The sequence below is a fragment of the Sycon ciliatum genome, chromosome 7 (assembly GCF_964019385.1).
Source record: "Sycon ciliatum chromosome 7, ocSycCili1.1, whole genome shotgun sequence".
Taxonomy (NCBI): domain Eukaryota; kingdom Metazoa; phylum Porifera; class Calcarea; order Leucosolenida; family Sycettidae; genus Sycon; species Sycon ciliatum.
The window spans coordinates 11,861,833-11,889,156 of NC_088649.1; the positions used below are offsets into that span (position 1 = coordinate 11,861,833).

The following is a 27,324-nucleotide window of genomic DNA, read 5'->3' on the forward strand; positions in this document are numbered from 1 at the left end:
AGGGGCCCGTGACACATTTTTTTTCCGAGCAAAATGAAAGCAAAATATCGACAGAGAAAGGAAATGCCAAGCAGAATATCGAGACAAGAGGGGCAAAATATCGATGTGGGCCGAGCAAATTTGGGCCATGACTAACGCACACCTTCCCCCCATATCTGACAAGTCATGCACTGGGGGATTTCCCCCGCATTCACATACTGTGCACGGGCAATGTGAAAGTGTAGCAGAGTGCCCAAGAGACACACACAATAAGGCCAGCATTGCTATCAAGTTCACAATAAAAAACTACTGGTACACGTATTAAATGTTTGGAGGCATAAGCTGACTTATACCGAGTATCGGAGAAACCAGGCCAGGAATCCGAACTACAGCTGATATTTTCTATGCAAGTGAATGCATGGGTATAGCGAGGGCTGTGCCCTATACAGCAAAAGCGAGTTTCAAAGTCTGAAGAAAGTGTTGAGCAGTCTATGCTGGAATGGCGCCTATACCATACCGCAAAAGCCCCTGTATACGCCCACTCGAAATTACGCCCACCCTCCGTGTACACGCCCAGTCAGGGGAAGTGAACACTTTTGTTTCAAAATAGCGCCCATGCCCATGTATACGCCCAGGTATGCCGGCAACACCAGTACATGTACAGGTACTGATACCCAATACTTACTGCTATCCCTATTCCAAGTATACGCCCGGTTCCAAAATAACGCCCGTGCCCTTGTATACGCCCAGGAAATCGAGGCTGCTATTCTATACACCCGGGGGCCTATACACGGGCTTTTACGGTAGCTTAGTGGTAGAGCACCGCTGGCCTATGGTGAAGGTCCCTAGTTTGAGTGGCGACAGTGATTGCTAATTCTTCGTCAGACTTTCCCCCTTTTATAACTTCAAACCAATGAACACAACTGAATCTGTTTTTTTTTAAAGCTTTCGCTTCACTTTGATTTTCCACCGTATGTCTCCTGTTCACACTGCAAAGGCAAGGAGGATTGATTCAGACTGAAACAAAGCGACTGCGATGAAATAACAAGCAAGTTCCGTGAAAGCACAAGAAGATCGACGGCAAAAGTTGGACATGTTTGCAAATACAAGCCCAGAGCGGTAGCCAGCTCAATATCATAACTGCATCACCAAATGAGAGAAAGGTGAGATGAGCTGCAATAGACATTGCCATGTGCGCTGTTATGCAAACTGTCATGCATACCATGCAAACTGCCATGCATGCTAATAGTATGCACGGCGACCTGAACACATTGCTATGCCTAGCGTATTTAGTGTTGTCAGTGCACACCGCAGTAGCCGTGAAAGCACTTGGCTGCAGCTACTTGTGCACTCACTGCTAATCACCCCAATGATGGTGGTTACGTGTTCTGACAAGCGACAGTACCGTGCAATGCTGGGCAGCAGTGTACAGCCATCTGCAGCACTAAACACTGCAGCAGTGTACAGCCATCTGCAGCACTAAACACTGCAGCAGTGTAGGTATTGCACAGCACCGGACACTAGGGCACTGTAGAGTACTGAACAGCACTAAACACTACAGCAGTGTAGAGTGGTGATGTTTACAGCATTACCGGCAGAGCACTGATAACACGGCGGCCATGCTCCACGAGTAGCAGCACTCTACAATACAGTCTGTGTGTGTGTGTGTGTACGCTGGTGATGTTGCCAGCTACTACTAGTACCTGTTGTAACAGTGACACCACAAGAAGCTGATAAACATTTCACCGTACCAGTGCAGCAATGCCAGCAAGCTGTAGCAGATCAACGCGTTAGCTTCATTGGTCAGCAAGCGTATCTGTCTTGACCCAGTTGTCAGGAGGAGATTCTCGTAGTTTCCACACAGGGTTGTCCATGGCACGCCATTCTTGTGGCACACCAAAATGATCACGGTATGCTTTCACATACGCTGCCTGGTAGCATAAGGAGAGAGAGAGAGAGAGAGAGAGAGAGAGAGAGAGAGAGAGAGAAAGAAAGAGAGAGAGAGAGAGAGAGAGAGAGAGAGAGAGAGACACACACACACACACACACACACACACACACACACACACACACACACATACACACACACACACACAAGAAATCCAACACCTTTCACAGAGAACTGCCCTTATAGGTCTTAATGTACTATCAACATGCATGCAGGTCCACATCAATCACGCCTTCTGTCGCATTTGAGCACACGGCTGTGCGCCGAGGGGAATATTTCCGACACAAATGTAGATTGGCATCAGCTGGACGACAGAAATCATAGCACTCCAAACGGGTGAAGCACTATTCTGGAAAATAGGGCAGGCACCTTTACTTGTAAACAAGGGGAACCTTCTGATTATAAATAAACGGTTACTGAGAGCCCGCCTGGGTAAGAATCAACATGTGTTACAGTCGTCAGGTGATGATCAAAGTAAATGTATTTCTTTCTCATGTATTCCCATGGGAAGCATGGACCTTGATGAGCCTAGGCTAGCAGCAGCTGGGAGAAACTCAGCTTAGGCTAGCAGCAGCTGGGAGAAACTCACGAAAAATGATATAGCATCATTTTAGCAAAGTCAGGAAAGACATACCCGTGTTTCTGGATTTTTCTGTGCACGCGCACGGAGACACTTTCTCATGATATGCATGCCGTTGTCAAACGGCCTCTTGTCACCATAAACATATCGCCATTGATAATACCTGTTCGGCACTGCAGCAAATACGCACCATAAAAAAAAAACAACGGCAATACAATGTTGTATAGCTGTTCTCAACTCCATAATTTCATACAGTGATGCAATCACCAAGAGACTACTACCGTATGCCTAGGAAACATACATACATTGTACCAGCACCCCCTCCTCTCCCCCCCCCCCCCCCCCCCCAACACATACGACACACACACACACACACAAAACTGCATGCACGGTACTACAGATGAGGGGCTTTGCCACACACAGGCTCCATACGGGACTGCACAATAGTATCGCTAGGCCGGCGCCACTGGTATGGCCAGTGCGGCCATGGTTGTACCAGTTTTTTTGTTTTTTTTTCTCCAATTCCAGCATTCATGGGAGCACCAACCAACAACTGCATTCCAATATGGGCATGGGGAAATATTCGGTCATGTAGCCGACTTGGGGCCGTACCAGCACTCAGGAGCTGGCTCCGGGCCTGCATCGATAGCGTCATAGCAGGTGACCCACCATCCCTGCCGATCCTGGATGATGGTAGCAAGCTGCTCCAGAGGGACACCAAAAACCGCCAAGTCGGACTTTACTATGTCCTGACAGCGTTTACGGAGTCCATGAGATGGACGTTTGGGCGGCAACGAACCGCACAGCAGTTGACGAGGGATACGATCCGGCATGCGGGATACGTGAACGAGCCATCGAAGTTGGCGGACTCTGATCTTATCTGGTACCTCCTCAAGATCGCCCCACATCCTACGAAACTGCAGAGAGGAAATATATGCTCCTCCATCTGCCAGCTAACTATGCTGAAATCATTGTTGTTAAACACTGACTTTCGCAGCGCACCCGATGCAGCCGCAGTGAATCGCTGAGACACACCAAACGAACTCCGGGCATCTGGCGTTACATGGCTACCGAGTTAACGGACACACACACACACACATACGCATGCACATGCACACACACACACACACACACACACAGAGCGCACATGCACTCATAGTTTCTGTTTTGCTCAGTTCGAGTGGTCAGTACGCCCCACAGGGCCACAGGATGATTTTCGGCTTGGCATCTGTCAAATCGTGAATGCCGATTCCTTGAGAAGCACCCCAGCAGATTTGTTCTCACGTCAATGGGCTTGAGTCGCACCCGATCACCCACGGAAATCAGTCATGGCTACAGGGTATGGGCTCGAGTCGCACCTGATCCACGGAAATCAGTGTCGTGCCCTCTCCTGGGTTGATACCACTCCCGGGCCACAATGTAGAGATCCTCATCTCGGCGTAGAAAAACTGGACCCAAAGCACGCGAAGGTGTACACTCTACCAAGCACGTGCTCTTTTACGTGATATCTCTAAGTTTTACACGAAGCAGAACTTCTCTATTTGCATAGCAGAAAACGTTCGTGCTGGAAATAGAACTCTGAGTCTGAATGCGTGGCCATGTTTGTAAATTGCTGCACATACATGTACAATACTACAGTACCACATACCACAGCATACACAACGTTATGTATATATCACATACCACAGCATACACAATGTTTATGTATATCTCTTTTCATTATGGAAATTGGAATAACTTACTCATGCTAGAATAGACTTGCTTGTAGAGAGCAATACATGTCGGAACATCGCCTTCGTAATTGTACGCTGGATGACCAAACTCCTCCGCCATTCTGATTCCTCCCAAAGGAGTGGAATGTCTCTCAGCCAAACAATGGTAATACTTGACACTCACAGGTCTGTTCTTCTACTGCAATCACCGCTAGCGCTATGAATAGTATACCTGGTATACTGGTAGTACGTCAAGCACAAAGTCATGTACTCGTACTGTAATGATCCATAAGACTAGTAGTAAATTTGGAGGCCAACTTGTTTGAAGGAGAGAAAAACAAAACAAAACAAAAATATAAAGTAATGTTGTGTCAAAGTCAAATGACTGCATGACTGTGTACCGCGTACCGGTACATGTGGGGCAACGTCACAAGCTTGCAAGCAAGGCGGGTAAGGCTGCAACCACACTAGGTACAAAATCACGTACAAACGGCATTACAGTAGAAATCGTCATGCCGACGCGTGCGAAATGCAAAATGCACTTTGTAGCAACTGGCGCGCCCCTGTAGAAAGCCACGTTTGTCGTTTTCGTCGTTTTCGCGCTCCTTCTCCTGTGTACAACTTTGCTTTTGTACCGTCTCATCGTACATAGCATCAGCACCAGCATTGTTTTTGAATTAATAATTTATTTCCCGGTCTTTTCCAGCGCATGGCACACGCTTTGGTACGACAACGTCACGTGCTGGTCCCGTGAAAACGTCATCTATGCAGACCGAAAAGTGTAGTGTGGTTGCATACCGACTTGCACTGAGATATGCATGAAAATTTGTACTGTGGTTTTTACGTAGTGTGGTTGCGGCCTAATCATGGTAATCCCCTGCCCCAATATTTTCAATAAAAATAATTTCCGAGAGATAACTGTAGTATTGCATATTGCAATGTCAATGAGCATGAGATGGATTGGAGAAAAGAGACAGCCAGTTTTGCGTTGATAAATAGCTCAAGTAATATAACGTTCTAGCTAGCTGTTGGTTTATACTGACATGGACAACTGAAGTAGTATTTCAGTACACAGGCGTATCGTAACTACTGGTATGTGACCTGAAGTATTATGTCATTACTTGTTTTGCTACGTTCTAAAATGAGTTTGGCATGTCGTCAGAATAACCGATACTTGCAGAACATGTAACTATAAGAACGATGCCATGTAAATTGTTTCGTTAGTACCTATGGTACCTATAGTATAGGGTAAGATAATACTCTAGTTGCCCTTTTAATTTTAGCAAGACAGATTGTCATTTCCATCATAAGGACATGTATTATTCATTTTATCCCATGGTACGAAACGATTTGGGCCATTTCAGCCAATCAGCGACCGTTCTGAGCGGGGGAATATAGAGCGATATACCCCGCCGGGGTCAATAATATTCCCCGCTGGGATCACGAATATTCCCCGGGTCACGCCAATAAGGGAGATTTTAGTGCTGGTCGCGCTCTATTTGGGACAGTACATGGGATAAATGGATTATACCATTCGTACTCTGTGTATACCGTGTCCCTTATAATTTCCCTCGTGCTTACGCACTCGTGAAAATATTCGGCGGTATACCCCTCGTACTCATGGGATAATCCATATAATCAATTCAATAATAATTATTATCGAAAAAAGCATGGTACATGTACAGTGTAGATATAGAAGTATGCAGTTTTGCAACGTTTGAAACTGGGCGTCCTTGCATTGATTCTATGGAGTCATTGGCTTGAAAATAGGATAAGACCGCAGTGCCACAGTGACACCATGCTATATTTGCCATCTAAGTCATGTAAGTCATCTAAGTAGTTAATACGGAGGATTAGCAAGACGAAATTCGCGTTCGCACTCCAAGGAAAGTCGAACTCCGTGGCGGAATTCGCGTTATGAGAAGGATTAGCAAACAGAACTCGCACATGCATGACGTTGACACGACGTACATTGTGTACAGACAGTACAGCGTGGTAAATTTATGACTGCCCTGACACGAATCCGCGATTCGTGTTTCGACTACTTTTCCGAACGAAATATGCGAAAGTTCGCAATCCAGTTCGTGAACTGAAAAATGTTTGCGAACGCGAACGCGAATTTCGTCTTGCTAATCCTCCGTAATGTGTTCAGTTTCTTTCTTCTCATGCAATACCGGTAATACCCAACAGCCTGCACTGCCAAGAATATGTGACCAGAGGACAGAGGCATTCAATGTCTACAGTTGTGAGAGTGCACATACTGGAGCACATGTACGGTGAACCTTGCGAATAACTCCCTGCTCAGGACCATGCATGAGAAATGTCGTTATTTGTGAGCTGCGTTTGAAATTTTTTTTCTCTCGAACTGTCGTTATTCCGGAGGTTGTACATAGCGCTTTGTTTGAGCGCCATGATTAGCATGAATAGTGTGTGGTGTTAGGACCCGGTAGCGCCTGGTGATATTCTATTCACGGGGTTGAATTTCTGTAACCAGGACTTCGGATTTCAAACTGTATGTAGTACATGCAGGGATGAATTTATTCTGTATCGCATCGCAGTTTGCGATGCGAAATCGATCTACTGCTACTCAAAAGTCACCGTAACTTGCAGAAAACAGCGCTGTCTAGCAGCATGCATACAGTGCAATGTATGTGGTGCAGGCACTCTCAATCTGCGTGCGCATGTATGATTCAGTCGTTTTTTTGCAAATGGGTTTCACTTTTCAGGCATCACTCTCAAGAAGGACAATGTGGTAAATACCCAAACTTCAAAGAAAAATTCTAATCAAAATCAAAGACTTCTTTTTGTATAGCAGAAACTGCTATGCAAAAATGTGACAATAAATTCATCCCTGACATGTAGTACTATGTACACAAGGCTGTACAGTAGAGTCGCGCGCCGACAAACTTGGAGTCCAAGAACGTCCACCCTGAAATGCTAAGAGCGCCACAGCCTAAAGTTAAGAACGGCTGTGTTGGTTTTCTGGCAGCTTTTGGGATATACCGTAGAATCCCGCGGATAAGCCCACCCGCCCATGCTCGCGCATAAGCCCAGGGAAAGTTCAAACATCACAAGGCTTCGTCATACAAGCCCATGGGCCTAAGTCGTACCAAGAGTCCATAAATTATGGACTCTTGGTCGTACCATGTAAATGTAGCCTTGTAGGTAGTACAATGTCATGTAGGTTTTTTTGTACATTTCAACACAATCATTGGTTGTTTTTGTTTGCACAGTGGCTTTCAGCAATGTATTTCTCACTTCCTTGGTACTTTTCAATAGCACAATGTTGGTGTCAGCGTATAACTGTAAGCCCATGTCCGCGTATAAGCCCATGTTCTTGTATAAGCCCACCGAAATGTCCTTATGAAACAGATCAGCCCATGGGCTTATCCGCGGGATTCTACGGTATTATGATCCAGTACGAATTGTTTCTAAAAACGCAGCCAGATTGCCGAACAAATTAAGAACGCCCCCAAGCTAATCCCTTGGGAACAACGTTCTTAGACGCGCGACTCTACTGTACGGCACTACCCCCCCCCCCCCGTCAGCAGGGCAATGCGACAATCACAAGTAAGTTATGTGGACAACGGACCCTATAGAACTTCCAAGTCCAAGATTGCTTCTATGGTCTCGTGGAATCTTCCTAGATACTATCAGTCTGACTTCCTGGTGTACAGCATTTACACTACATACACTACAGTAGTTATTAACACTACATACACTACAGTACTCAGTAGTCGCGCACTGACTGTGAAGAACGTTGAGCCCAAGAACATCCAGCCTGGAATGCTAAGAACGCCACAGCCCAAAGTTCAGAATGGTGGTGTTCGTTTTCCAGCAGCTTTTGGGATAGATAATGACCCAGTACGGATTGTTTCTAAGAACGTGCTATAAGAACGCAGCCAGATTGCCCAAAAAAAATAAGAACACCCAGGCTAACCCCTTGGAAACAACGTTCTTGGACGCGTGACTCTACTGCCCCACATGTGTTCAAGCGTTACAGAATACGTAACACAAAATAATACATGGCAGAACATCATGAGCAGCACAGTCGATACTAGGAGTCGACACACTGTACCCCTTTCATGACGTGCCATGATCACAAGTATAACCTGCCATGCTGGTAACACGGCTACATTCCGTTGGCCAGTTTTGCATAACTATGGAATTATGCTATTGCAGTACACGGTCATCATGACTACATTGTAGTTGTTGAAGCAGCTGTGGTGCCAACCAATAACTACACAAAACAGCAGAGTTGCCTGCAGGACCCTGCTAAGGTCTGCAACTAAGACACAGGCAAGATGATGTACTAGTAAACGCCTGTCAGCAGAATTTTAAACATGCACAAACGCACCCCTCACCCGCAAGACACTACTCAGGTCTGCAACGGGACAGAGGCAAGAAGATGCGCAAGTCTGTCTAAACAAAGAATGTCTTTATTTGCACATTCAGCAGACACACATGCCCCCACCCCACACACGTCCCAAATCGAATGACGGTAGAATGCTCTACCTTTTCTGCCCCCCCCCCCCCCCTCCCCGTTTCAGACGTTTCATGCAGGGATAAGTAGGACCTTGCACACACATGGACAGTAATATAGCCGTCCGACAGCAACAGCAGTTGAGACAGCACACGGACCACACAGCAAACGAGAAGGATTGAGACAATGCGGACAAAATAGCAGCAACAACCACTTGCAGCAACAACCACTTGCAGCAACAACAGAAGGTTTTATTCAGACATATTATTCACTGAGACAAAAGCGGCGATGCCTTAGTGGTTCACTTCCATGTACATCTGCCAGCACACAGCAAAAGAAAAACACAATCACACGCATTAATTCAACGTAATCAGTATCCTTGCCGTGTCCTATCCTTGTATCATGGGTGTACGTGCATTTTGTGCATTTTGGTCACAGCCGTTAGAAAAGGCAGCATAGCTGTTCTAATTGGAGATGACGAGCATTTTCTCCTCATCATCTGAATTTCAGATTGCATGCAAACCATGCCTGCTGTACTGTTTTATGCCCAGCTATATGCCAGCACATGTATAATATTATTATTGATTACATGGATCACATCATTATCGTGCAGTATATCCATCCGACTTACCACCATTCTTTGAAGAGGAATCCAAAGCTCAACGTGTCTCTTCATCTGATCACGAATGTATGACGGCTTTTGTGCGCTTGCCTCCTGGTCCAACATCAAAAGCACATACTGCAGCGTCAGTAAAAGATTGAGACCTGTTTGAGACGATTAACGGATTACATCCAGGAACTAAACTCATCCCAGGCTGTGTTCAAGGTGTTGCATCCAACCTGCCAGTACAGGATGAACCCATAGCAAGTAACTAGTTATACAAGTACTAATACCTATGCACACTCACTGGCCAGGCATGCCGCCCTATCAACCCGGGTTGGACCCAAAATGGATTCATCGCCCAATGCGAAGCAGCACGCACCCCCCAAAATCACTGGGGGTGGAGTCCCAAGGTTGTCTCCTCATAGTAAAACATATCAGAGCCTCGCACTTCCCTTGAAGGAGTGAGATCGAATCAAAACCGACTCATTCTTCACTGCCAAGTAACACACATCCCGAATTACCGAGCATGGAGATACAAGGCTGCCCCAGCATAGTCAAACATATCAGAGCCTCACACTTCCCTTGAGGGAGTGAGGTTGTATGCAGGACCGATTCGTTGTTCAATGCAAAGCAACCCACATCCTGGATGGAGTTACAAGGCTGTCCCCACATAGTCAAACATATCAGAGCCTCACACTTCCCTTAAAGGAGTGAGGTCGTACGCAAATCGCATTCGTCGCTCAATGACAAGCAAAACAAACACATACCCCAAATCATTGGGTATGTGGTCCAAAATTTGGCTTCTCATAGCCAAACATATCAGAGCTTCACACTTCCCTTGAAGGAGTGAGGTTGTATGCAAGACCAAAGCATCGTTCAATGCCAAGGAACACGCATCCCGAATCACCGGGCATGGAGTCACAAGGCTGTCACCACACAGTCAAACATATCAGAGCCTCACACTTCCCTTGTAGGAGTAAGGTTGTACGCAGATTGGATTCATCACTCAATGCCCAGCAACACACACACACACACCAAATCACTGGGTATGGCGTCCAAAGTTTGGCTCCTCATCACCAAAAATATCAGAGTCACACTTCCCTTGAAGGAGTGAGGTTGTATTCAAAGTGACTCATAGTTCAACCCCAAGCAACACACGTCCCGAATCACCGGGCATGGAGATACAAGGCTGCCCTCACATAGTCAAACATATCAGAGCCGCACACCTCCCTTGAAGGACCGAGGTTGTGTGCAGGACCGACTCGTTGTTCAATGCCAAGCAACCCACATCCCAGATGGAGTTACAATGCTGTCCCCACATACTCAAACATACCAGAGCGTCGGACTTCCCTTGAAGGAGTAAGGTTGTATGCAAGACTAACTCATCGTTCAATGCAAACTGAGGAGGATACGTCCCGATTCATCGCTCAATCCCAAGCAACACTTATGTCCTTATAGTCAAACATATCAGATCCTCAGACTTCCCTTGAAGGAGTGAGGTATTATCCAATCCGAATCATTGTTCATTGCCAAGCAACACACGCCCCGAATCACCGGGCATGGAGTTACAAGGCTATCCCGCATAGTCAAACATATCAGAGCCTCAGACGTCCCTTGAAGGAGTGAGGTATTATCCAATCCGAATCATTGTTCATTGCCAAGCAACACACGCCCCGAATCACCGGGCATGGAGTTACAAGGCTATCCCCGCATAGTCAAACATATCAGAGCCTCACACTTCCCTTGGAGGAGTGTGGTTGTATACAGGCCTGACTCATCGTTCAATGCCAAGGAACACAAGTCCCGAATCACCGGGCATGGGGTTGCAAGGCTACCCAGGGCTGCGGAACCCTGAAAACAACCTATCCTCAAGTTTGGGGCTTTTTGCCTGTGTATCCCGACTTGGAACTCAAGCCAGTTTTAGCAGGCTCAAATTCCCTGGGACACTGCCTACGAGTGCAAGCCGCCTACTAGCAAACCAAAAATCTAAGCAATTACTGCACCCACTTTGCAGCTTGGCCCATTTACCCACAGGTACATTGAAGAGAACAGATGCGCACAAATGGTCAAAAATTCACCATTTCTCACCTTTCTGACTATTCACAGCTGCAACATGGACAGTGACCACCCTGACTTCCTGCGATAGGCACACAAAGGGTAGTGCACAACAGAAATGACACACATTGTCATAAACGACCTGCCCAGTGCTGCTTATCCCTGAAAACAACCAATCTCGAAGTTTGGGGCGTTTTGCCCGTGCATCCGGACTTGGAACTCAAGCCAGTTACAGCAGGCTCCAATATCCTAGGGCACTGCCTACGAGTGCAAGCGGCCTACAAGCAAACCTAAAATCTAAGCAATTTCTGCATCCACATTGCAGTTGGTCACATTTACCCACAGGTACATTGAAGAGAACCGATGCGCACAAATGGTCAAAATTCACCATTTCTTACCTTTCCGACTAGTCACAGCTGAAACATGGACAGTGACCACCCTGCATTCCTGCGATAGACACACAAAGTGTATTGCACAACATAAATTATACACATTGTCATAAACGACCTGCCCAGGGCGGCTGAACCCTGAAATAACCTATCCCCAAGTTTAGGGCTTTTTGCGCGTGCATCCGGACTTGGAACTCAAGCCAGTTATAGCAGGGTCAAATTTCCTATGGCACTGCCTACGAGTGCAAGCGGCCTACTAGCAAACCAAAAATCTAAGCAAATCCTGCGCCTACTTTGCAGCTGGGCCCATTTACCCACAGGTACATTGAAGAGAACCGATGCTCACAAATGGTCAAAAATTCCCCATTTCTCACCTTTCCGACTATTCACAGCTGCAACATGGACAGTGACCACCCTGAATTCCTGCGATAGGCACACAAAGGGTAGTGTACAACAGAAATTATACACATTGTCATAAACGACCTGCCCAGGGCTGCTGAACCCTGAAAATAACCTATCCCCAATTTTGGGGCTTTTGCTCGTGCATCCGGACTTGGAACTCAAGCCAGTTTTAGCAGGCTCAAATTTCCTGCGGCACTGCCTACGAGTGCAAGCGGCCTACTAGCAAACCAAAAATCTAAGCAATTCCCGCATCCACATTGCAGCTGGGCCCATTTACCCACAGGTACATTGAGGAGAACAGATGCGCACAAATGGTCAAAATTCACCATTTCTCACCTTTCCGACTAGTCACAGCTGCAACATGGACAGGGACCACCCTGAATTCCTGCGATAGGCATACATAGGGTATTGCACAACATAAATTATACACATTGTCATAAACGACCTGCCCAGGGCGGCTGAACCCTGAAATAACCTATCCCCAAGTTTAGGGCTTTTTGCCCGTGCATCCTGACTTGGAACTCAAGCCAGTTATAGCAGGGTCAAATTTCCTGTGGCACTGCCTACGAGTGCAAGCGGCCTACAAGCAAACCTAAAATCTAAGCAATTTCTGCATCCACATTGCAGTTGGTCACATTTACCCACAGGTACATTGAAGAGAACCGATGCTCACAAATGGTGAAAAATTCAACATTTCTCACCTTTCCGACTAGTCACAGCTGCAACATGGACAGTGACCACCCTGAATTCCTGCGATAGGCACACAAAGGGTAGTGCACAACAGAAATTACAAACATTGTCATAAACGACCTGCCCAGGGCTGCTTAACCCTCAAAATAACCTATCACCAAGTTTGGGGCTTTTTGCCCGTGCATCTGGACTTGGAACTCAAGCCAGTCACAGCAGGGTCAAATTTCCTGGGGCATTGCCTACGAGTGCAAGCGGCCTACTAGCAAACCAAAGATCTAAGCAATTTCTGCATCCACATTCCAGCTGGGCCCATTTACCCACAGGTACATTGAAGAGAACATATGCGCACAAATGGTCGAAAATACACCATTTCTCACCTTTCCGTCTATTCACAGCTGCAACATGGACAGGGACCACCCTGACTTCCTGCGACAGGCACACAAAGGGTAGTGCACAACAGAAATGATACACATTGTCAAAAACGACCTGCCCACGGCTGCAGAACCCTGAAAATAACCTATCAACAAGTTTGGGGCTTTTTGCCCGTACATCCGGACTTGGAACTCAAGCCAGTTACAGCAGGCTCAAATTTCCTGGGGCATTGCCTACGAGTGCAAGCGGCCTACTAGCAAACCAAAAATCTAAGCAATTTCTGCATCCACATTGCAGCTGGGCCCATTTACCCACAGGTACATTGAGGAGAACAATTTGTGCCTGTCGTATCATACAGAAAGTGGTGGACATCACGCAACTGTCGTATCATACAGAGTATATGAGCAACTATCGGATGGCCGGACCACCTATCAAAAATTACTACCGTAAAATCCCACCAGAGTCACTCCATGCGCCCCGTCTCTCCCATGCGACCCTCCCTGACTTCTTGCCTGGGAAGTGATTGTATTCTTGTGTGACTCTGTGATGCCATACTGTACTGCAGACGCGTGCTCGGCCTGGTTGAACATGTGTGCAACAGTGCCCACCCTCTTGACCAGGGATCGCACAAACCCTGAGTTTTGATGGGTCTGGACGACTCCTGGCTCTTGACCATTGGTCGATGTACAAGATGCACGAACAGTGTTCGTAGGGTGAACACATTATCATGTAGTACTGCATGCAGTAAGTAGGACTCGCCCATCCGCCCCTCCCCACCTGGACCTACCTACTCGAAGGGTGGCGGAGGTAGGGGCGCTCTGGCGGGATTTAACGGTATTTCCACTGCCTTAGTAACCGAATCAGACCGTTGCGCTCTGTTTGACCAGTCCCGATATGATTGAAATTACAAATACATGTAACGTGGTACTCTGATCACCGCTAAATGTACAGCGCTACTCTGATCACCGCTAAATGCACCCCGCTACTCTGATCACCGCTAAATGCACTGCGCTACTCTGATCACCGCTAAAGGCACGGCGCTATTCTGATCACCGCTTAATGCACCGCGCTACTCTGATCACCGCTAAATGCACAGCGCTACTCTGATCACTGCTAAATGCACTGCGCTACTCTGATCACCGCTAAATGCACTGCGCTACTCTGATCACCGCCAAATGCACCATGCTACTCTGATCACCGCTAAATGCACCGCGCACTCTGATCACCGCTAAATGCACCGCGCTACTCTGATCACCGCTAAATGCACCGCGCTACTCTGATCACCGCTAAATGCACAGCGCTACTCTGATCACCGCTTAATGCACCGCGCTACTCTGATCACCGCTAAATGCAAAGCGCTACTCTGATCACCGCTAAATGCACAGCGCTACTCTGATCACCGCTAAATGCACGGCGCTACTCTGATCACCGCTAAATGCACCGCGCTACTCTGATCACCGCTAAATGCACAGCGCTACTCTGATCACTGCTAAATGCACTGCGCTACTCTGATCACGGCTAAATGCACTGCGCTACTCTGATCACCGCCAAATGCACCATGCTACTCTGATCACCGCTAAATGCACCGCGCACTCTGATCACCGCTAAATGCACCGCGCTACTCTGATCACCGCTAAATGCACCGCGCTACTCTGATCACCGCTAAATGCACAGCGCTACTCTGATCACCGCTTAATGCACCGCGCTACTCTGATCACCGCTAAATGCACCGCGCTACTCTGATCACCGCTAAATGCACAGCGCTCCTCTGATCACCGCTAAATGCACAGCGCTACTCTGATCACCGCTAAATGCACCGCGCTACTCTGATCACCGCTAAATGCACAGCGCTACTCTGATCACTGCTAAATGCACTGCGCTACTCTGATCACCGCTAAATGCACTGCGCTACTCTGATCACCGCCAAATGCACCATGCTACTCTGATCACCGCTAAATGCACCGCGCACTCTGATCACCGCTAAATGCACCGCGCTACTCTGATCACCGCTAAATGCACCGCGCTACTCTGATCACCGCTAAATGCACAGCGCTACTCTGATAACCGCTAAATGCACAGCACTACTCTGATCACCGCTAAATGCACTGCGCTACTCTGATCACCGCTCAATGCACAGCCCTACTCTGATCACCGCTAAATGCACTGCGCTACACTGATCACCGCTAAATGCACTGCACTACTCTGATCACCGCTAAATGCACCGCGCTACTCGATCACCGCTAAATGCACTGCGCTACTCTGATCACCGCTAAATGCCCCGCGCTACTCGATCACCGCTAAATGCACTGCGCTACTCTGATCACCGCTAAATGCACTGCGCTACTCTGATCACCGCTAAATGCACCGCGCTACTCTGATCACCGCTAAATGCACTGCACTACTCTGACCACCGCTAAATGCACTGCGCCACTCTGATCACCGCTAAATGCAACGCGCTACTCTGCTTACCGCTAAATGCACTGCGCTACTCTGATCACCGCTAAATGCACTGCGCTACTCTGATCACCGATAAATGCACAGCGCTACTCTGATCACCGCTAAATGCACTGCGCTACTCTGATCACCGCTAAATGCACAGTGCTACTCTGATCGCCGCTAAATGCACTGCGCTACTCTGATCACCGCTAAATGCACAGCGCTACTCTGATCACCGCTAAATGCACTGCACTACTCTTATAACCGCTAAATGCACTGCGCTACTCTGATCACCGCTAAATGCACCGCGCTACTCTGATCACCGCTAAATGCACCGCGCTACTCTGATCACCGCTAAATGCACCGCGCTACTCTGATCACCGCTAAATGCACTGCGCTACTCTGATCACCGCTAAATGCACTGCACTACTCTGATCACCGCTAAATGCACTGCACTACTCTGATCACCGCTAAATGCACAGCTCTACTCTGATCACCGCTAAATGCACAGTGCTACTCTGATCACCGCTAAATACACCGCGCTACTCTGATCACCGCTAAATGCACCGCGCTACTCTGATCACCGCTAAATGCAAAGCGCTACTCTGATCACCGCTAAATGCACAGCGCTACTCTGATCACCGCTAAATGCACTGCGCTACTCTGATCACCGCTTAATGCACCGAGCTACTTTGATCACCGCTAAATGCACCGCGCTACTTTGATCACCGCTAAATGCACAGCGCTACTCTGATCACCGCTAAATGCACTGCGCTACTCTGATCACCGCTAAATGCACCGCGCTACTCTGATCACCGCTAAATGCACTGCGCTACTCTGATCACCGCTAAATGCACTGAGCTACTCTGATCACCACTAAATGCACCGCGCTACTCTGATCACCGCTAAATGCACAGCGCTACTCTGATCACCGCTAAATGCACTGCGCTACTCTGATCACCGCTAAATGCACTGCGCTACTCTGATCACCGCTTAATGCACCGCGCTACTCTGATCACTGCTAAATGCACAGCGCTACTCTGATCACCGCTAAAGGCACGGCGCTATTCTGATCACCGCTTAATGCACCGCGCTACTCTGATCACCGCTAAATGCACAGCGCTACTCTGATCACTGCTAAATGCACTGCGCTACTCTGATCACCGCTAAATGCACTGCGCTACTCTGATCACCGCCAAATGCACCATGCTACTCTGATCACCGCTAAATGCACCGCGCACTCTGATCACCGCTAAATGCACCGCGCTACTCTGATCACCGCTAAATGCACCGCGCTACTCTGATCACCGCTAAATGCACAGCGCTACTCTGATCACCGCTTAATGCACCGCGCTACTCTGATCACCGCTAAATGCAAAGCGCTACTCTGATCACCGCTAAATGCACAGCGCTACTCTGATCACCGCTAAATGCACGGCGCTACTCTGATCACCGCTAAATGCACCGCGCTACTCTGATCACCGCTAAATGCACAGCGCTACTCTGATCACTGCTAAATGCACTGCGCTACTCTGATCACCGCTAAATGCACTGCGCTACTCTGATCACCGCCAAATGCACCATGCTACTCTGATCACCGCTAAATGCACCGCGCACTCTGATCACCGCTAAATGCACCGCGCTACTCTGATCACCGCTAAATGCACCGCGCTACTCTGATCACCGCTAAATGCACAGCGCTACTCTGATCACCGCTTAATGCACCGCGCTACTCTGATCACCGCTAAATGCATCGCGCTACTCTGATCACCGCTAAATGCACAGCGCTCCTCTGATCACCGCTAAATGCACAGCGCTACTCTGATCACCGCTAAATGCACCGCGCTACTCTGATCACCGCTAAATGCACAGCGCTACTCTGATCACTGCTAAATGCACTGCGCTACTCTGATCACCGCTAAATGCACTGCGCTACTCTGATCACCGCCAAATGCACCATGCTACTCTGATCACCGCTAAATGCACCGCGCACTCTGATCACCGCTAAATGCACCGCGCTACTCTGATCACCACTAAATGCACCGCGCTACTCTGATTACCGCTAAATGCACCGCGCTACTCTGATCACCGCTAAATGCACCGCGCTACTCTGATCACCGCTATATGCACAGCGCTACTCTGATCACTGCTAAATGCACTGCGCTACTCTGATCACCGCTAAATGCACTGCGCTACTCTGATCACCGCCAAATGCACCATGCTACTCTGATCACCGCTAAATGCACCGCGCTACTCTGATCACCGCTAAATGCACAGCGCTACTCTGATCACCGCTAAATGCACTGCGCTACTCTGATCACCGCTAAATGCACTGCGCTACTCTGATCACCGGCAAATGCACAGCGCTACTCTGATCACTGCTAAATGCACTGCGCTACTCTGATCACCGCTAAATGCACTGCGCTACTCTGATCACCGCTAAATGCACCATGCTACTCTGATCACCGCTAAATGCACCGCGCACTCTGATCACCGCTAAATGCACCGCGCTACTCTGATCACCGCTAAATGCACCGCGCTACTCTGATCACCGCTAAATGCACAGCGCTACTCTGATCACCGCTTAATGCACCGCGCTACTCTGATCACCGCTAAATGCACCGCGCTACTCTGATCACCGCTAAATGCACAGCGCTACTCTGATCACCGCTAAATGCACGGCGCTACTCTGATCACCGCTAAATGCACCGCGCTACTCTGATCACCGCTAAATGCACAGCGCTACTCTGATCACCGCTAAATGCACTGCGCTACTCTGATCACCGCTAAATGCACTGCGCTACTCTGATCACCGCCAAATGCACCATGCTACTCTGATCACCGCTAAATGCATCGCGCACTCTGATCACCGCTAAATGCACCGCGCTACTCTGATCACCGCTAAATGCACCGGGCTACTCTGATCACCGCTAAATGCACAGCGCTACTCTGATCACCGCTTAATGCACCGCGCTACTCTGATCACCGCTAAATGCACCGCGCTACTCTGATCACCGCTCAATGCACAGCCCTACTCTGATCACCGCTAAATGCACTGCGCTACTCTGATCACCGCTAAATGCACGGCGCTACTCTGATCACCGCTAAATGCACCGCGCTACTCTGATCACCGCTAAATGCACAGCGCTACTCTGATCACTGCTAAATGCACTGCGCTACTCTGATCACCGCTAAATGCACTGCGCTACTCTGATCACCGCCAAATGCACCATGCTACTCTGATCACCGCTAAATGCACCGCACACTCTGATCACCGCTAAATGCACCGCGCTACTCTGATCACCGCTAAATGCACCGCGCTACTCTGATTACCGCTAAATGCACCGCGCTACTCTGATCACCGCTAAATGCACCGCGCTACTCTGATCACCGCTATATGCACAGCGCTACTCTGATCACTGCTAAATGCACTGCGCTACTCTGATCACCGCTAAATGCACTGCGCTACTCTGATCACCGCCAAATGCACCATGCTACTCTGATCACCGCTAAATGCACCGCGCTACTCTGATCACCGCTAAATGCACAGCGCTACTCTGATCACCGCTAAATGCACTGCGCTACTCTGATCACCGCTAAATGCACAGCCCTACTCTGATCACCGCTAAATGCACTCTGATCACCGCTAAATGCACTGCGCTACTCTGATCACCGTTAAAGGCACGGCGCTATTCTGATCACCGCTTAATGCACCGCGCTACTCTGATCACCGCTAAATGCACAGCGCTACTCTGATCACTGCTAAATGCACTGCGCTACTCTGATCACCGCTAAATGCACTGCGCTACTCTGATCACCGCCAAATGCACCATGCTACTCTGATCACCGCTAAATGCACCGCGCACTCTGATCACCGCTAAATGCACCGCGCTACTCTGATCACCGCTAAATGCACAGCGCTACTCTGATCACCGCTTAATGCACCGCGCTACTCTGATCACCGCTAAATGCACCGCGCTACTCTGATCACCGCTAAATGCACAGCGCTACTCTGATCACCGCTAAATGCACGGCGCTACTCTGATCACCGCTAAATGCACCGCGCTACTCTGATCACCGCTAAATGCACAGCGCTACTCTGATCACTGCTAAATGCACTGCGCTACTCTGATCACCGCTAAATGCACTGCGCTACTCTGATCACCGCCAAATGCACCATGCTACTCTGATCACCGCTAAATGCATCGCGCACTCTGATCACCGCTAAATGCACCGCGCTACTCTGATCACCGCTAAATGCACCGCGCTACTCTGATCACCGCTAAATGCACAGCGCTACTCTGATCACCGCTTAATGCACCGCGCTACTCTGATCACCGCTAAATGCACCGCGCTACTCTGATCACCGCTAAATGCACAGCGCTCCTCTGATCACCGCTAAATGCACGGCGCTACTCTGATCACCGCTAAATGCACCGCGCTACTCTGATCACCGCTAAATGCACAGCGCTACTCTGATCACTGCTAAATGCACTGCGCTACTCTGATCACCGCTAAATGCACTGCGCTACTCTGATCACCGCCAAATGCACCATGCTACTCTGATCACCGCTAAATGCACCGCGCACTCTGATCACCGCTAAATGCACCGCGCTACTCTGATCACCGCTAAATGCACCGCGCTACTCTGATTACCGCTAAATGCACCGCGCTACTCTGATCACCGCTAAATGCACCGCGCTACTCTGATCACCGCTAAATGCACTGCGCTACTCTGATCACCGCCAAATGCACCATGCTACTCTGATCACCGCTAAATGCACCGCGCTACTCTGATCACCGCTAAATGCACCGAGCTACTCTGATTACCGCTAAATGCACCGCGCACTCTGATCACCGCTAAATGCACCGCGCTACTCTGATCACCGCTAAATGCACAGCGCTACTCTGATCACCGCTAAATGCACCGCGCTACTCTGATCACCGCTAAATGCACCGCGCTACTCTGATCACCGCTAAATGCACCGCGCTACTCTGATTCCCGCTAAATGCACCGCGCTACTCTGATCACCGCTAAATGCACAGCGCTACTCTGATCACTGCTAAATGCACTGCGCTACTCTGATCACCGCCAAATGCACCATGCTACTCTGATCACCGCTAAATGCACCGCGCTACTCTGATCACCGCTAAATGCACCGAGCTACTCTGATTACCGCTAAATGCACCGCGCACTCTGATCACCGCTAAATGCACCGCGCTACTCTGATCACCGCTAAATGCACAGCGCTACTCTGATCACCGCTAAATGCACAGCGCTACTCTGATCACCGCTAAATGCACCGCGCTACTCTGATCACCGCTAAATGCACCGCGCTACTCTGATTCCCGCTAAATGCACCGCGCTACTCTGATCACCGCTAAATGCACCGCGCTACTCTGATCACCGCTAATGCACTACGCTACTCTGATCACCGCTAAATGCACCGCGCTACTCTGATCACTGCTAAATGCACCGCGCTACTCTGATCACCGGCAAATGCACAGCGCTACTCTGATCACCGCTAAATGCACCGCGCTACTCTGATCACCGCTAAATGCACAGCGCTACTCTGATCACCGCTAAATGCACCGCCCTACTCTGATCACCGCTAAATGCACCGCGCTACTCTGATCACCGCTAAATGCACCGCGCTACTCTGATCACCGCTAAATGCACCGCACTACTCTGATCACCGCTAAATGCACCGCGCTACTCTGATCACCGCTAAATGCACAGCGCTACTCTGATCACCGCTAAATGCACCGCGCTACTCTGATCACCGCTAAATGCACCGCGCTACTCTGATCACCGCGCTCCTCTGATCACCGCTAAATGCACCGCGCTACTCTGATCACCGCTAAATGCACCGCGCTACTCTGATCGCCGCTAAATGCACCACGGTACTCTGATCACCGCTAAATGCACCACGCTACTCTGATCACCGCTAAATGCACCGCGCTACTCTGATCACCGCTAAATGCACAATTTCTGCATCCACATTACAGTTGGACCCATTAACCCACAGGGACATTGAAGAGAACAGGTGCGCACAAATGGTCAAAATTCACCATTTCTCACCTTTCCGACTAGTCACAGCTGCAACATGGACAGTGATTACCCTGAATTCCTGCAATAGGCACACAAGGGGTAGTGCGCAACAGAAATGACACACATTGTCATAAACGACCTGCCCAGGGCGGCGGAACCCTGAAAATAACCTACTCCCTTGTTTGGGGCTTTTTGCCCGTACATCCGGACTTGGAACTCAAGCCAGTTACAGCAGGGTCAAATTTCCTGGGGCACTGCCTACGAGTGCAAACGGCCTACAAGCAAACCAAAAATCTAAGCAATTCCTGCACCCACTTTGCACCTGGGCCCATTTACCCACAGGTGCATTGAAAAGAACAGATGCGCACAAATGGTCAAAAATTCGCCATTTCTCACCTTTCCGACTAGTCACTTCTGCAACATTGACAGGGACCACCCTGACTTCCTGCGACAGGCACACAAAGGGTAGTGCACAACAGAAATTATACACATTGTCAAAAACGACCTGCCCACGGCAGCTGAACTCTGAAAATAACCTCCTCCCAAGTTTGGGGCTTTTTGCCCGTGCATCCAGACTTGGAACTCAAGCCAGTTACAGCAGGCTCAAATTTCCTGGGGCACTGCCTACGAGTGCAAGCGGCCTACAAGCAAACCTAAAATCTAAGCAATTTCTGCATCCACATTACAGTTGGGCACATTTACCCACAGGTACATTGAAGAGAACAGATGCGCACAAATGGTCAAAATTCACCATTTCTCACCTTTCCGACTAGTCACAGCTGCAACATGGACAGGGACCACCCTGAATTCCTGCGATAGGCATACATAGGGTAGTGCACAACAGAAATTACACACATTGTCATAAACGACCTGCCCAGGGCTGATGAACCCTGAAAATAACCTATCACCAAGTTTTAGGCTTTTTGCCCGTGCATCCCGACTTGGAACTCAAGCCAGTCACAGCAGGGTCAAATTTCCTGGGGCACTGCCTACGAGTGCAAGCGGCCTACTAGTAAACCAAAAATCTAAGCAATTCCTGGACCCACTTTGCAGCTGGGCCTATTTACTCACAGGTACATTGAAGAGAACAGATGCGCACAAATGGTCAAAAATTCACCATTTCTCACCTTTCCGACTAGTCACAGCTGCAACATGGACAGTGACCACCCTGAATTCCTGCGATAGGCATACATAGGGTAGTGCACAACAGAAATGATACACATTGTCATAAACGACCTGCCCAGGGCGGCTGAACTCTGAAAATTACCTACTCCCAAGTTTGGGGCTTTTTGCCCGTGCATCCGGACTTGGAACTCAAGCCAATTACAGCAGGCTCAAATTTCCTGGGGCATTGCCTGCGAGTGCAAGCGGCCTACTAGCAAACCAAAAATCTAAGCAATTTCTGCATCCACATTGCAGCTGGGCCCATTTACCCACAGGTACATTGAAGAGAACAGATGCACAAATGGTCAAAAATCATGACACCCATTTCTCACCTTTCCGACTATTCACAGCTGCAACATGGACAGTGACCACCCTGAATTCCTGCGATAGGCACACAAAAAGGTAGTGCACAACAGAAATTACACACATTGTCATAAACGACCTGCCCAGGGCGGCTGAACTCTGAAAATAACCTACCCCACACGTTTGGGGCTTTTTGCCCGTGCATCCGGACTTGGAACTCAAGCCAGTTACAGCAGGGTCAAATTTCCTTGGGCATTACCTACGAGTGCAAGCGGCCTACTAGCAAACCAAAAATCTAAGCAATTTCTGCATCCACATTGCAGCTGGGCCCATTTACCCACAGGTACATTGAAGAGAACAGATGCGCACAAATGGTCAAAAATCATCACACCCATTTCTCACCTTTCCGACTATTCACAGCTGCAACATGGACAGTGACCACCCTGAATTCCTGCGATAGGCACACAAAAGGGTAGTGCACAACAGAAATTACACACATTGTCATAAACGACCTGCCGGGCCAGGGCTGCTGAACCCTGAAAATAACCTATCACCAAGTTTTAGGCTTTTTGCCCGTGCATCCGGACTTGGAACTCAAGCCAGTTATAGCAGGGTCAAATTTCCTGGGGCACTGCTTACGAGTGCAAGCGGCCTACAAGCAAACCTAAAATCTATGCAATTTCTGCATCCACATTGCAGTTGGGCACATTTACCCACAGGTAAATTGAAGAGAACAGATGCTCACAAATGGTCAAAAATTCACCATTTCTCACCTTTCCGACTAGTCACAGCTGCAACATGGACAGTTACCACCCTGTATTCCTGCGATATGCATACATAGGATAGTGCACAACAGAAATTACACACATTGTCATAAACGACCTGCCCAGGGCGGCTGAACTCTGAAAATTACCTATCCCCAAGTTTGGGACTTTTGCCCGTGCATCAGGACTTGGAACTCAAGCCAGTCACAGCACGGTCAAATTTCCTGGGGCACTGCCTACGAGTGCAAGCGGCCTACTAGTAAATCAAAAATCTAAGCAATTCCTGCACCCACTTTGCAGCTGGGCCTATTTACTCACAGGTACATTGAAGAGAACAGATGCGCACAAATGGTCAAAAATTCACCATTTCTCACCTTTCCGACTAGTCACAGCTGCAACATGGACAGTGACCACCCTGACTTCCTGCGACAGGCACACAAAGGGTAGTGCACAACAGAAATTACACACATTGTCATAAACGACCTGCCCAGGGCGGCTGAACTCTGAAAATAACCTACCCCACGTTTGGGGCTTTTCGCCCGTGCATCCGGACTTGGAACTCAAGCCAGTTATAGCAGGGTCAAATTTCCTGGGGCACTGCCTACGAGTGCAAGCGGCCTACTAGTAAACCAAAAATCTAAGCAATTCCTGGACCCACTTTGCAGCTGGGCCTATTTACTCACAGGTACATTGAAGAGAACAGATGCGCACAAATGGTCAAAAATTCACCATTTCTCACCTTTCCGACTAGTCACAGCTGCAACATGAACAGTGACCACCCTGAATTCCTGCGATAGGCACACAAAGGGCAGTGCACAACAGAAATGACACACATATTGTCATAAACGACCTGCCCAGGGCTGCTGAACCCTGAACATAGCATATCTCCAAGCTTGGGGCTTTTTGCCTGTGCATCCGGACTTGGAACTCAAGCCAATTACAGCAGGGTTAAATTTCCTCGGGCATTACCTGCGAGTGCAAGCGACCTACTAGCAAGCCAAAAGCAAGCCTAGTTTCCCACAGTTTCATTGAAAATATAACGTGCGCACAATTGGTCCAACTTCACCATTTCTCACAATTTTGCAATAGGCACACAAAGAGTAGTTGGTAAAGTGAAAGTCAATTATCGTGTCCGTCCCCGAAGGGAACTCACAACAGCCGCAAACATCCAGTGAACCCTAGCGACAGATGCAGCGCCTAACGGTGAGGGTGAGTAGATAGGTCTCACAACCAGTGGCACAAGTTCCGAGAAACCCTATTAGCTCTATCCACGTACCCCTTGCACCTCGCTTGAAGTTCCCAGTTGATCGTGAATAGCAGCACCCCTGAAAAAACCACTCCCATTCAAGACTTGAAGCAGGTACCGCTCGTATCTCAATCAAGGTCTTTGACCAACCCACTGTGCCTGCCTGATGCACAAAGGGTAGTGCAGCACGGAAATGACACACATTGCCGTAAACGCGTTCCCCAGGGCAGCAGGGTCGGGCGATTTGGCACCTCTGTAAACAAATTTGAGTCCGGCTTGCGAAGCAAGAGTACGACTAGCAGAGTACCACTAGCAAGAGTACCACTAGCATTTATAGGATGTACAGAACTCTGGAACAATCTCCCACACGCCCCGTGCTAAGGTGCTTCAAAAGTGGTGGGGCGATCCGGCAGGACCTCACGGTACATGTGTGCCCACATTATTAACTACAGGTACTTAGTAATGTCTACAAATTTTTGGCCCATTCAAATTTCAGCCCCTCAGGGCTAAAACCCATTTCGGTCGCATCAAATTTTCGGCCTGTGCTGCTGTCGCCTGTATACACTGTCACACTGAACCTTGCAAAACAAAATTTCGGCCGCAACAAATTTTCGGCCAAACCTGACCAGGCCGAAAATAACTGAAAATAAATACCGTACCGGGTATGCGCCGAATATTTGTTGACTTTCAGTCAAGCCTCATTAGGACGAACACTGATAAGAACACTGATAAGAACACTGATAAGGCGGAGTTTCCATTAGTACGAACTAGGGCCAATCCTATGGTTGGCCAGGCATCAATTCAAGTCAAAATTATTCGTTTACGACAGACTTCTGTACAGCGAACGTTCGCGAAGACGAACTAATTTCAAGTGTGATTTGAACAAAATCAGTGCGGTCATGTACATGTAGTACGAACTTTCGGTCCACGAGCGTGCACGCGGGCTGGCTGCCTTTTTTCTTCTTTTTTTTCAATAGTCTAGGCCATATTGTACGTACAGTGCAAATTGTTTTCAAGCGTGTTTTGAAAAAAATCAGCACGTTGTACGAACTTTCGGCAGTCGTGATTCATTGCACATTGTCATTGTACTTACCTGCTTCTGGCTTATGCTAAGAATAAAACGCTTCCCATGTACGCAGCATGCACCTTCACCTAAATACAATCCATATGATATGCATATGATTATCGATTTTTGTCAGATCTGGATGAGAAGAACTCGCAATACTTGAAGACAAACAAACTGTTCAGTCCGTTGAAGTTTGTCCAAACGAGGTTCGACTGTACGGTAGTATGGTGTGTGTCATGCTTCCTTTCCTTCTCAGAAGGCTACACACTACTTTGAGGCATGACATAACTGGACAGATCAAAAAATGATAGACACACTCCCAAGCCATAAATTTTGCTTTAATACTCTAATCCCCTTGTAAGTGAATCTAGATTATTTCTACACATACATCAGATCACAGCACAACCCCCCCCCCCCCCCCCCCCCCCGCTAGCCAAATGCAAGGAACATGACACATTCTCGTCACTCTAAGTTGCTCCAAATCGGAAGTTAATTCTCAGCCGATTCCCCAAATCTATCTGACTGCATATATCTATACAAGACAGTGACTAATACTTGCACCGTGTTCAGCCTAGCTATTTGTATTCTATTGTATTTTATTATTTTACTTGGGCATTCCCAACAGACCCTAAGGTCTTCTTACAGGGTGCCCAAGACGAATGAATTTGTTAAGTTCCTGGCGAAATGAATTGGGGATATGATGTGTGCGAAGGGGTGCGGGAAGCGCATTAAAGCGGTCAGCACCAAGGAATGAAATACATTTGTAGGTAAGGCAAACTATCTCGTACTTGGTTTCGAGACAATCAAGACTGGCTCTGCAACTAGCCTGGTTGGTCAGGATAACATGGTTGCACCACCTTTTGGTTTACCTAGGTGATTATTTAGAGTTGAGTCAGTACTACTAATTTGTGCCTGTCGTATCATACAGAAAGTGGTGGACATCACACAATTGTCGTATCATACAGAGTATATGAGCAACTATAGTATGGCCGGACCACCTATCAAAAATTACTACCGTAAAATCTCACCAGAGTCTCTCCATGCGCCCCATCTCTCCCATGCGACCCTTGCTGACTTCT

General features: G+C 48.4%; 2 long non-coding RNA genes across 27 annotated transcripts in view; both read right to left on the reverse strand.

The window, feature by feature from the left end:
* Positions 1–907: 907 nt before the first annotated feature.
* Positions 908–4,600, reverse strand: LOC135820997 (uncharacterized). Its single transcript, XR_010554243.1, has 3 exons — positions 4,250–4,600; positions 2,562–2,680; positions 908–1,910 (listed from the first exon to the last, which is right to left on the reverse strand). It is a non-coding gene; the product is annotated as an uncharacterized LOC135820997 (long non-coding RNA).
* A 4,242-nt stretch (positions 4,601–8,842) lies between these two features.
* The window catches only part of LOC135820998 (uncharacterized), a 28,726-nt gene continuing 10,244 nt past the window's right edge, over positions 8,843–27,324 (reverse strand). Inside the window, exons 2-18 of one of the 26 annotated variants that reach the window (XR_010554244.1) lie at positions 24,673–24,721; positions 24,308–24,356; positions 23,943–23,991; positions 23,572–23,620; positions 23,199–23,247; positions 22,830–22,878; positions 22,464–22,512; positions 22,099–22,147; positions 21,733–21,781; positions 13,220–13,268; positions 12,854–12,902; positions 12,489–12,537; positions 12,125–12,173; positions 11,760–11,808; positions 11,395–11,443; positions 9,334–9,417; positions 8,843–9,019 (exon numbers count right to left, since the gene is read on the reverse strand). This is a non-coding gene — a long non-coding RNA (uncharacterized LOC135820998). The remainder of the gene's footprint in view (positions 9,020–9,333; positions 9,418–11,394; positions 11,444–11,759; positions 11,809–12,124; positions 12,174–12,488; positions 12,538–12,853; positions 12,903–13,219; positions 13,269–21,732; positions 21,782–22,098; positions 22,148–22,463; positions 22,513–22,829; positions 22,879–23,198; positions 23,248–23,571; positions 23,621–23,942; positions 23,992–24,307; positions 24,357–24,672; positions 24,722–27,324) is intronic. The other 25 variants (XR_010554250.1, XR_010554249.1, XR_010554245.1 and 22 more) reach the window with 25 other exon arrangements.